Consider the following 11,408-nt stretch of genomic DNA (forward strand, 5'->3'; position numbering starts at 1 on the left):
TGTGCAGGGGTGGGGGGTGGGGGGGGAAGGGAGGGCCATCTCCTGCATCAGGTTGGCTGGCACCAACAACAGGTTTAGCTGTGATCTGCACCAAGCGCGGTGGAGAAGGGGAAGGTCGAGCACCTGAGGTACCTCACCGTGCAACAAGAGTACAATAATTCACATGCCGCAGTTAAGATACATATCATGCAACATCACAGAGATGCAGATGTTCCCAGCACAGCACAGCTTCGTAAAAGTCCGCCAAGTGCCGGCCATGGCCATAAATGAAGGTAAACACCTACTGCCTGTATCCACCTAAGTGCATGAACATTTCACCATGTCAATTTAATATCTTTGAGCTTTTGAATTGGACAATATTAACTACGGGACCATCTCTTGTGATGCAAACCAATAAACACCAATAAATTCCAATTAAACATCAACAGTTGTTCCCCGCAAAACGACACTGTCACTGAGACTCGGTGGCGGCAAAATTAGCTGAAGGATGTACGAGAACTATCAGATGCATAAAGTTGCATGTGGGTCAACTTAACAAGTAGAATGGAGTCATTACAAGATTACTCGTGTTGTTTTACTCTGCAGCAGGATTTCTCCAATCTGCTGTGCATCATCTTACGTTATTGATCTCAGGCAGTTCATTTAAAAGTTAGCGATGTAGACGAGACAGAATCTGTTCGTCTATGCTGACACTGTGGTATGCCTGATTTAGCTGTTCTTGGTTAATCTCTTCCGCGTGGAGTGGTGCTCATGAGGCCTACCTTGTAGCGCATGAATAGCATGTGCATGTGTGCGCATGGAAACCAGCGGATTTCGACGTCCAGGTGAGGAATATATATACTTTGAGGAGACAAAGATCAACGCCTATATTCTGGATTAGCTGGAGAAGACAACACTGTCGTGTGGATGTTAGCAGGGAATGAAATAACACAAGAAAGAGATATGAAATGGATAAAAGACAATGTTGATAATGTCCATTTGTTCCCAGAGAGAGAGAGAGAGAGAGAGGATCTGTTCTCTGCACGTAGTTTGTGCGGACCATCCTATGATATAACCGGAGAGGAACAGAACGTCGGATATGGGTTAACGTTCCAGGCTAAGTTGCTGAGTTCTCCTTTCACCTCTTTTTCTGCTCGATGGGTAGATCAATAGAGCAGACAGGAAATAGAGTTAAAGCTGCTTTAGTTAGTATCTGCATGGCGAGCACATAAATCTGGAACAGCTGCAAACGAGGACGACTTTGGAATTTGGATGTCCAAAACATTCTGGAGGAGGAAATCAGAATAGAAGTTACACTGAGGTGAGGGACGATGAAGCAAATTAAATTAGCTACTGAGAGTTCAGATTCTGAAGATCTCATAAATCTGAAACATTTAGGTCCTTCAACAACTCAAGATCATGTTGACACCTCTTGAGACATTTTGGACAAATTCAACGACAAAATTCTGTTACACCTAATTGGTACCAAATTGAAGTTTTAACACCTAAATTTAGCTAGATTAATTTAAGAGTGTGACATCTTAAGACTTTGCCCTCAATATCACAGGCAAGCCAACATAGAATCCTAGCTAGATATAGTGAAACTGTTAAGACCCCCCCATGATTCTTCATCACCAATCCTCGACTCTTTCATCAAGTCCATCCTTTTGATTTAAAACTTTTTGTAGCTCCATTAGTAGAATTTATCAGCTTGAATTTTCCAGTGTAGCTCAAAGTCAATCACTGACATCCATGAGATGTGCTTGGCATCTTCACATCGGCTGGGAGTGTCTTGTGCCAACCTGGTTATTAAATTGCTCATCCATTGGGCTTCTTTGGATGAAAGAACTTGTGCATGTATCCCCATGCAATTTCAAGTCTTTCATCTATGTATCATCGCTTAGCTACATAGTCATTTTACCATATGATTAAGGTTGTGAATACAATTATGCATCTGATCATGCTGTTTCCAATCGAAAGAGGACTAATTGCTGGGTCTTTATCCTCATCCTGAGCTGCAGGTTGGGTTGCTGTGGATTCTCGCTGGGGCCTCATTCATTTAAATGCATGTGATGCTTGTGGGTAGGTGGTAGAGAAGGAAACGGAGCCTGGTGGCTAATTCCAACACCACACACAGGTGTGGACAACAGACTGAACACATCCTACAAAGCTTCATTTTGCTACCTCCTCCCTTGACAAGGGAATCATACAGCAGAAAACGGAAAACAACTTAATTCTTATCCTCCCATTTTCTCAGGTTGCCTCACGCTTCATTGACATGCCAAAAGAAAAAGCAACAGAGGGAGCCATAATAATACACTCAAGCCCTCAGAGGAAGATCTTCTTGAGATATGTAGGCATAAGGTCCTTCAGTATCTTCTTCCTTTTTTCCCTCCGTCTTTCCTTGATACCTTTTGACACAACACAAACAGGTAAGCAGAGAAGTGTTTGTACTTGGAATAACATGTCCACAATTGTAGTCACTACTTAACTGGTTTTGACAGGGTTGGCTTGACACAAGTTGAGGATTGAGAGTAGCCTATTTGCTCCTGTGATGCAGGCCTGGCCTGCAAAATCTTGTTCTTGTTAGAAATCATTAGGGAGTGGAGTAGAGGAACACAACATGTCAAAATTAGAAGGAAAGACTGGAATGTACTCGAAAGTGGGTAGTGGAGAAGCTGCATGAGAAGTCAAAAAGACCCTCCACGGATTGCTTCTGGTGGTTGTTGCAGTCATGGAAGCTGTTCTGTGATCAGAAAGAGGATTTTCAAAGAGGTCAACGATAGGCAAAAGCAGGAAGAGACAGAGAACAGAAGCTACAGCATGCCTCAGAACTGCTGAAGAGTTGGGAGCTGGCGGTGTCATCCAAAGCAGCCGAGTACTCCTTCCGTTGAGGTGCTACAGCTCTCTTCTTCTTGCCACCATCACCACCCAGTGCAGCACTTGGAGGTGCAGCAGTGTGAAGGCAAGTGTCGGAGTTGTGATAGCAGCAGCCATGGTCATCATCTCCATGCAGCAGTGGCGGCCCAGAGGACGCATCGGAGACCATGGACAAGTCCTCCTCTTCTTCTTCTCCACGGAAGGAGCTACCGTCGTGGTGGTAAAGCGAGTTCTGGTCATCCAAAGAGTGGGCCAAGTACAAGGTCCAACCCGATTGGCAACCACTGCTGTACTCGGAGCTCATTGACCTGAATCAACTCTACTATTGCTCTATCGATTATGTGTTCAAGTGGTGCTGGACTAGCTTCTTGTAGTATATATAAGAGAGACAGGTAGAGGAAGAAGAAGATGAAACAAGTAGCTGTGGAGGAAGGAGAGCCAGATCACAGGCAAGCTTTGTCCTTGTGCCTCTGCCATCCTTCACCCGGTCTTTGTGTTCCTCGGTACAGATGAAAATTAAGGCGGCCAGTTGGGCATTGGACGCTCTGCTGGTGATCTTGGGGAGACAACTAAGAGAGAGAGAGAGAGAGAGAGAGAGAGAGGTCAGTCTCTTTCCATGTGTGTGTTCAGTCAGCAATGTGTTCTCTATGTACAAAGGGAAGGAAACTAGATGTGTAAACAAAATGATGAAAAGAAAAAGAACAAGAAATATATGGCTTTTTAATTAGAAGTATATGAGAACAAAACTATGGTTTATGAACAAAATTAGTCTGTAGAAGCTGTATGCTAATATTAGTCAAGTAAAAATTTCTTTTATATGCTCCTAGACAAGTGGATAACTCTAACATTACTTCTTGATATGATGCAATGTGTATTGCCATGATGAGTGTCTTAAATGAATGGCGTGACAAATAGAACATGGAATTAACTTCATCTTTATTAAATATTTGTCACTCTGATATCATTGAATTTGTTGCCTTCCTCGCTTGTATGCAGTCATTCTTATTATCCTAGTTTAAAAATACATGTAATGTATTTATAAGCTCAAATACAACTTGTTTTAGGTTTGACATATGTAGGACACTCAAATATGATTTAAACCTAAATGAACATTGAATATTATGCAAATATTTTTAATTAAATACCGAGAAATAGAAAGCTGTAGGATTTAAACTCGCCCCACATAACCTGCTATGATATCCCATATAAATATTTTGAATAGGCTATAAGCTAAGCTATCAGAAAAATGTCCAATATATTTATAATATCTGATGATGAAGCTTTTATTATGGAATGGCCCATTGGAAAACTTCTCCTTGCTTGCAAACCGTATGAAGAATCAATAGTAAATATCAACAAACATTATAGAAAATTCATATGCCAGCGAAGTATGTGTAAAAGGAGAAGGGATAGACACAGAGACAAGATATGAATGCTTGACTTGCTTTAGTAGACATGTATTGGTTGTGATGATCTAGCACACTATTACATTTTATATAGGGCTTGAGAAGATGTTGGATGTTTATTGTGAAGCTTTTGATCTGTGAATCAACTGCTTCTGTATTGGAATATAAAGCATAGTGGAGTCTTTGCGTGTTCTTTGTTCATTTACTTCTGTTATTGTCTCGTGACAAGTGGTCTTGAGAGAAGAGAAGAAAGAATCACACTTCCTTACTCCTTGGAGAGAGAATTGTCGAGCTACAGCCATCACCAGTAGTTACATTGGATTTCATTGAACTGACAGAATTAACATTCCAGTTCCCAAGTGGTGTGTGATTAAGGAGCTACAGAAACAAGTGCTCCAGCATTGGATTCATGACAGCTATATGCTTTTACTCATTCAATTCTAAACATAGTATCAATTGACACGAAGGATGTATAGCCCATCTTTAGATGGATAATAGAATTATAAAAGCCTGCAATTCTGCAAAAGTCGGATAACAGAGTCATGGTATTCATAATAAACACCCTTATAATGTCTGAGAGCTAAGAAGTGATATGTATTTGTTATCCATATATATCATTGACAGAACTATCATATTATTTTTCAAGCCCTCTTTTTCACAAACAAGCAAAGCAAAGAAATAATGACTAAAAACAAAATCCTATGATTTTAGTTTCATGAGTGTTTAAATTATTTGTTCCTCTTTTAAGTTAAACAAGTTCATGATTGGAGGATTTTCTCAATTGTAGCATCAAGCTGTTGGACTTTCATATGATCAATCATGATAATAGCAATAATAATAACAATAACAAAGATCAGCCAGTAGTAAAGACTTAGACAGTCATAGACAATGATATTTATTGAAGCATCCTTCAACCTGCATCATCACTTGGTATCCACAGAGATCTTTCAGCAACAATATGTCTCCACTAAAGTTGCTCAACAATGGAAGATTCTTACTTGGCATCTATCGACCATGACTTGGGTAAACAAAGTCAATAGAGATGCAACATGTCACCACTCATTTCCGACCATGTGAGTTGGAGAAATTCTTAAGTCGGTTTCTCTCAAATTAACCCACGCTATCTAATGATGGATCAAGAAATGAAATAAGGAAGCCTCCCTTCATCGTCATTGCCAAAATCCTCCTTCCCACAATGACGATCAACCTCGTTCGACGAGGCAACCTTGCGGAGGGTCGATGATCAGCGATGCATCACGACCCTATCGGTTTGTTGTGGAGCCCTAGCCTCACCATCGCCAACGTTCTCGCTCGTTGCACCAACATCCTCCTTCCCGTAGCGGTGATTAATCTCATTCGTCGAGGAAGCCTTACGGAGACTCTATGATCAATGGTGCGTCGCAACCCCATTGGTTTGCTATGGAGCCCTAGCTTCGCCGTCACCAAGTCCCTGCTCATCACGTCAATGTCCTCCTCCTTGCAATAGCGATCAGCCCCATTCATCGACAAAGCCTTGTGAAGCCTCGGTGATCAGCAATGTGTCAGCCTATCCCCATTTAGCTTTGTGGAGCATCGCTGAATTGTTGCGTCCTCCCTCTTTTTTTGTGGTGCATCTTCTACAGGTGGAAGGCTTGGCTATGGTTGAAGGCTTCATTTGCGACATGCAAGGCTATAAAGCAGAAAGTGGAATGGTTGCGAGACTAACCCTTGTATCAATGAAGTCTTCACAATGTTGTTGAAGCCTCAATGCCATCCTTCACAGTGTCACTGAAGCATCGGTAACGTCACTTAAGCGCTGGCTACATCGATCAATCGTTCGATGCATCGTTAAATCATTCATTGAAATAACAAAAAATATAGAATATTAGTTAAATAAATCTTTGTTTCATTCATAATAGTTTGGTATTATTTTTTAATATCATTTAAATAATAAAATAAGATTACTTTAAATAGGGATGATCCTCTTCCAAATGAACTATACAGTATTTTAGATGAGAACCTTTGGAGATACCAGAATCAAAAGTACTTTTAGGAAATCATGTGATACTAGACCAAATTGAAAGATCTATTTCTATAACTTCAAACATGAAGCAATCATGAGCTATAAGAGCAAACTGAAGGATCTTCTTTTTCACAACCTCAAACTTGTAATTTTAATTTGAATGAGACATTTGTAATTGAGCTGAGAGGAGAATAACAAAAGAAGTCAAGGAAGATATAGATCATAATATATTTGATGCCCATGATGTTGTTGATGAATTTAAGGAATTTGATCCAGATATATATAAAAATCTCTTAGAGGATAAGATTATGAAAGAAGATTTTTAATCTTATTGCTTTAGCTCCCTATCTAGATAAAGATGAACTTGTCATCAATGAGTTATATATTGGATAGGTAAGAATATATCAAATGTAGAATTTATTGATATTATAATATTTAATATTATAATTTATTTGTAATATTTAACATAAAATTCCTTAATTTTTTTAGGTATTTAAAGCTATTTCAGAGTTTAAAAAGAGCTTTGCAAAAATATGTTATAAGAAAAAGTTTTGAAATAAAAATTGTTGTTTGTAAAAGTTACAAACTTAAAGCATGATATAAGGTTGAGCATTGTAAATGGATGATAGTTGCTCATGAAGGTAATACATGTTAAATTACAAAGTTCATTAATGAACACCGATGCAATATGCCTAGAGAAAATTGAGATAATTCATTTTGCACCGACAAGTTTATGACTGAAGAAATCAAAAAAATAAATTCTTGTAAATGAACAATATATTCCTAAGATGATCAGATATTAAAAACAAATTCGAGTGGTGATTTCATATAGAAACCCATATTTGGCATGTGAAATGAAGTTCATGAAGACTTTAATGGATCATATGGTGAATTAATATATTTCCTATTTGAGTTAAAAGTTCATGTTCATGAAACGACTATTTGTTTAATTATTATACAGGATGAATGTTTCAATTGGGTCTTTTGGGCATTCGATGCATGTTTGTATAGTTTTATAATGTACATTCATCTAATTATCAGCTTAGATATAATGTATTTATCTAAAAATATCTTGCTGTTTTGACGATGGTAATCGTTGTTAATGGTTCTAATTAGTTATTTCATGTCGCATTTGGAGTAGTAGAGATTAAGGGAGAGAATCGCATGACTAGTTTTTTTTTTAGTTGAGAAAATGTATTGGTGTGCACCATGATTCTTTAAGTACCATCGGTGACTAAAGTTTAGGAATTCTTGTAGTAGTAAAAGAGATATTTTTAGAATGATATCTTAGTTATTGTTGGGAAACCTCAAAGGGTATCACATGTGTAGTAGAAAATAAAAATAAAAATTATTCTCAAAACATATCTTATCGGATCGTCGTGCGACAACCAAGAGCATAAAACTTGAAAAAAAAAACTACATCACGTGGTTGAGATATTCTCACCTAGGGAAGATTGTATATACCCTAAATCACAAATCTTCATCCGTGGGATGATGGAGCTCTCACAAACTCCTTTCTAGCGGTAATCTACACAATGGATGCAGTAACGATGTACCTCCTCGCATAACGGGTTCTCTCCTCATGATCACGTACCACCATGCAACATCAATCAAGAGAGGGGTCGACCCTCTTGCTATCCTCTCATACTAGGGAGGGGCTCACAATTGAGAGAAAGAGGAGGAGATAGGAGGCAAGTATTGCATCCCAATCTAATAACCACTATCTTAATAGATATTGGATCTCCATCCAATAACCACTGTAAGCTCTATTGGGTCTCATCGGATCTATTAAAACAAGGCCTTATTGGATATCCCATATCCAATCTTCTATTCGTTGTATTGTCCACTATATATATGTAACCCTCTAGACCCAATACTGAGCTGGCCATGAATTACACTTTTAAGAACTTCTTCTGACTCAGTGAATTATTATCCCCATAATAATTCACTAACTCATCGACTATGAACATACTAGGCCACTATACCATAATCTTCAAACTATACAATGAGATCTAATTCATTGGACCTATTTGCCCTTAGTTATCGTATATCTATAATCCTTCATTCATCTAATATCTCAAAGTGTTAGGATCAAGAGCAGCACTAAGAGGGGGGGTGAATTAGTGCAGTAGAAAAATTACTCGTTTCAAAAGCCTTTATTTCAATTAAACCCGATTCCGATGAAATCATTTCGTAAAGATTTTAACTTGAAAGTGTATTGGAGCGAAGAGAAGACAGTAAGAAGGTAAAGTAGTTTGCAAGAAAGGTAAATTGCTCAAGACGAAATGCAAACCAGAATTTAGTGTGGTTCGATCGTTGTGACCTACATCCACTTTCGGATTCCTCCTCCGTCGAGGTCACCGGCATCCACTAATGGCTTTTCTTCAATAGGCGAAGACCAACCACCTTTTACAGCTCTCTCTCCTTTTATTGGGTTTAGGAGATAACCCTTATAAGTTGTTAGGCTCGGGGTCGGCACTAAGAGGGGGGGTGAATTAGTGGAGCGAAAAAATCACGTCTTCAAAAACTTTCGTACGATAAAATATGTTTACGTTGAAAATGATTTCAGAAACTTAACTTAAAAGCATATAGAAGCGTAGTGACTAAGCAAAGTAGTTTGCAGTATGTAAATGACAACAATAGAAATGCAAACCATATTTTAGAGTGGTTCGGTCAACGTGACCTACGTCCACTTTCGACTTCCTCCTCCGATGAGGTCATCGGCATCCACTAGAGGTCTTCCTTCAATAGGCGAAGACCAACCACCTTTTACACCCCTCTTCTCATTTTCATGGGTTTAGGAGACAATCCTTTTAAGTACTACACTCCTCTTATAGAATTCTAAACTTAGAGTGGAGGAGGGAATTTCTAAAGAGATTACAGCAGCATTTTCTCATTTTGAATACTCTGAGCTTGTGTGCTTTAACCAGGGATGAGAGGGGTATTTATAGGCTTCAAGTTGATTCAAACTTGGAGCCTAGAAAATCTCATCCTGGGTTTCCCAAGCACAGGCGGTACTACCGTCAGTGTTAGTCTGACACTGACACTGAACTGGGTGGTACCACTGCCTAGGGGGCTGTGCTGGGCGGTACCACCACCCAGACTAGCGGTACCACCACCTGGCACCCTGCTAGGGGTGGTACAACTGCCCAGACTAGCAGTACAATCACTTGACAAAGTCTCGAAGACTGTGCCACGATGATGTCACCTCTTGGGGCATTGTTTAGGCCTCTCATTGGGCTCAACACAGTCCTTACATGGGCTTAGCTGGCCCCTAATTGGGTTGGCCCAAATCCAAACTCAATTATGTACTAACTATGAAATATAAGACATAATCTGAGCAAGATAAATCCGGTTTCTTCCGGTGAGCTTCCGGTGATCTTCCAACGAACTTCCAATGATCTCTCGATAATGTTTCGACGGACTCCCAACAAGCTCCTAGACTTCACGATGACCTTCTTGGAGAGTTCCAATGAGCTTCTTTGGCAAGCTTTGAGACTTCTCGGCTAGTTCCGCCAGAACTTTCGATGAACATCCGGACTTCCGACGAACTCTCGAACTCCCAACGAAGTCGCGTCCTTGACTCCGGGACTTCATTTTGCTTCATGCCTTGCTATCGTAGTTAATCCTGCATATGTAAAAACATCAATCTAGACACTTAATACTAAGCATTAATCATATTGTCCAGCATGTCATTGGTCCCTCGACGCTTCATCCGATTCTTTGACGCATCGTCCTCTCTTGCGGCCTATTGTCCAATCGGTCAGTTGACTCTGCAACTCCGATATCCTTGGCGCAATATGCAACTCTTCTTGGCCCGATGCCCGAATCTATGGCCCGAAGCCTTTTGTCGATAGATCGACTGATCCACCGGCTCGACGTCCAATCTTCTGACATGTTTTCCTCCGGCACAACATGATTCTTCCTGCTTTAATTGTCTCATCCTGATCGAAGCATCCTACGTCACTAAAAATGCAGATCAAATCATAAACAATTATCAATTAGTTTCATCATCAAAATACGAGATTCAACATAAGTCTCACTCCTCTTTCTTGAATGGTTACAAAGCTAAGAGAGGGAAGGAGGAGGACACTTCTCACTTTTACAACACTTTTAACACCCCAAACACTTAGAATTTTTCACACTATCAATTGCACTTTTGTTACCCTTTCATACAGAAAAGGGTGGGATATTTATAGGCCCCCACAATGGCTTTTGAATTAGAGTAAAAAAGTGTCACTCCCCTAGATTTTAGGGTACTATCAGTACCACTGCCATTATTGGACAGTACTACCGCTTACAGACTGACACTAGGCAGTACCACCACTCAATTTGGGCAGTACAATTGCTTGACAGAGCTCGAAGACTGAGCTCTAATGGTACCACCGCTTGACAGCATTAACCGTCGGTGGTACCACCGCCCAGTCTGGGCAGTACCACCATCCAGAACACTTGGGAGACCAAGTCCCAAGCGATGCCACCACCAGTCGTGATTTCAAATGCTAAATGGGTTGTTTAGTCCAGCCCAAATCAGCCCTATTGAGGGCCCAGTTGGCCCCTATCTGAGTTAGTGGGATTACCTCCCAATCCTAACTCAACTAATGTACTAACTATGATTAAGGCAAGCAATTAGTCCGGTATGTCGATTTCTCTCAACAATTCTCCGACGAACTTCTCGGCGAGTCTTCCGACGCACTTCCGACGAACTCTCAGCAATCTTCAAACGAGCTCTCGGCGAGCTCCCGGTACATCATCTGAATCTTTGATTCTAGCTCATCATCTGCTTTATGCCTTACTACTATCGTAGTTAATCTTGCACACTTATCTCAATACATAGATAGGTCAAACAATTTATCAATTGATTTCATCATCAAAATCCGAGATTTAACAATCTCCCCCTTTTTTATGATGACAATTAATTGGTGGAGTTAATCTTAACTCCCCCTATCTATATGCTATACAAACTTGAATTCACAGCCTTGAATTCAAGCTTTGATCAAAATTAGAAATCACTTGTGCATCACCATAATTTTAAGTTATCAATATATTAAATGCACAATCACTTAATGCATAATAAAATGTTTCGGCATAGTCTTTCATCACTACTTGCATGAAATATCATCATTATTGCATTATAGTAT

General features: G+C 39.8%; 2 long non-coding RNA genes across 2 annotated transcripts; one reads left to right on the top strand and one right to left on the bottom strand.

Moving 5' to 3' along the window:
• Positions 1-2,131: 2,131 nt before the first annotated feature.
• LOC103973805 (uncharacterized) lies at positions 2,132-2,727 on the bottom strand. The gene is made up of 3 exons (XR_010475914.1): positions 2,636-2,727; positions 2,472-2,546; positions 2,132-2,390 (listed from the first exon to the last, which is right to left on the bottom strand). It is a non-coding gene; the product is annotated as an uncharacterized LOC103973805 (long non-coding RNA).
• LOC135587568 (uncharacterized) lies at positions 2,181-3,589 on the top strand. Its single transcript, XR_010475913.1, has 2 exons — positions 2,181-2,411; positions 2,484-3,589. It is a non-coding gene; the product is annotated as an uncharacterized LOC135587568 (long non-coding RNA).
• Positions 3,590-11,408: the final 7,819 nt, after the last annotated feature.

This window comes from Musa acuminata, chromosome BXJ1-1 (assembly GCF_036884655.1).
Source record: "Musa acuminata AAA Group cultivar baxijiao chromosome BXJ1-1, Cavendish_Baxijiao_AAA, whole genome shotgun sequence".
Classification (NCBI taxonomy): domain Eukaryota; kingdom Viridiplantae; phylum Streptophyta; class Magnoliopsida; order Zingiberales; family Musaceae; genus Musa; species Musa acuminata.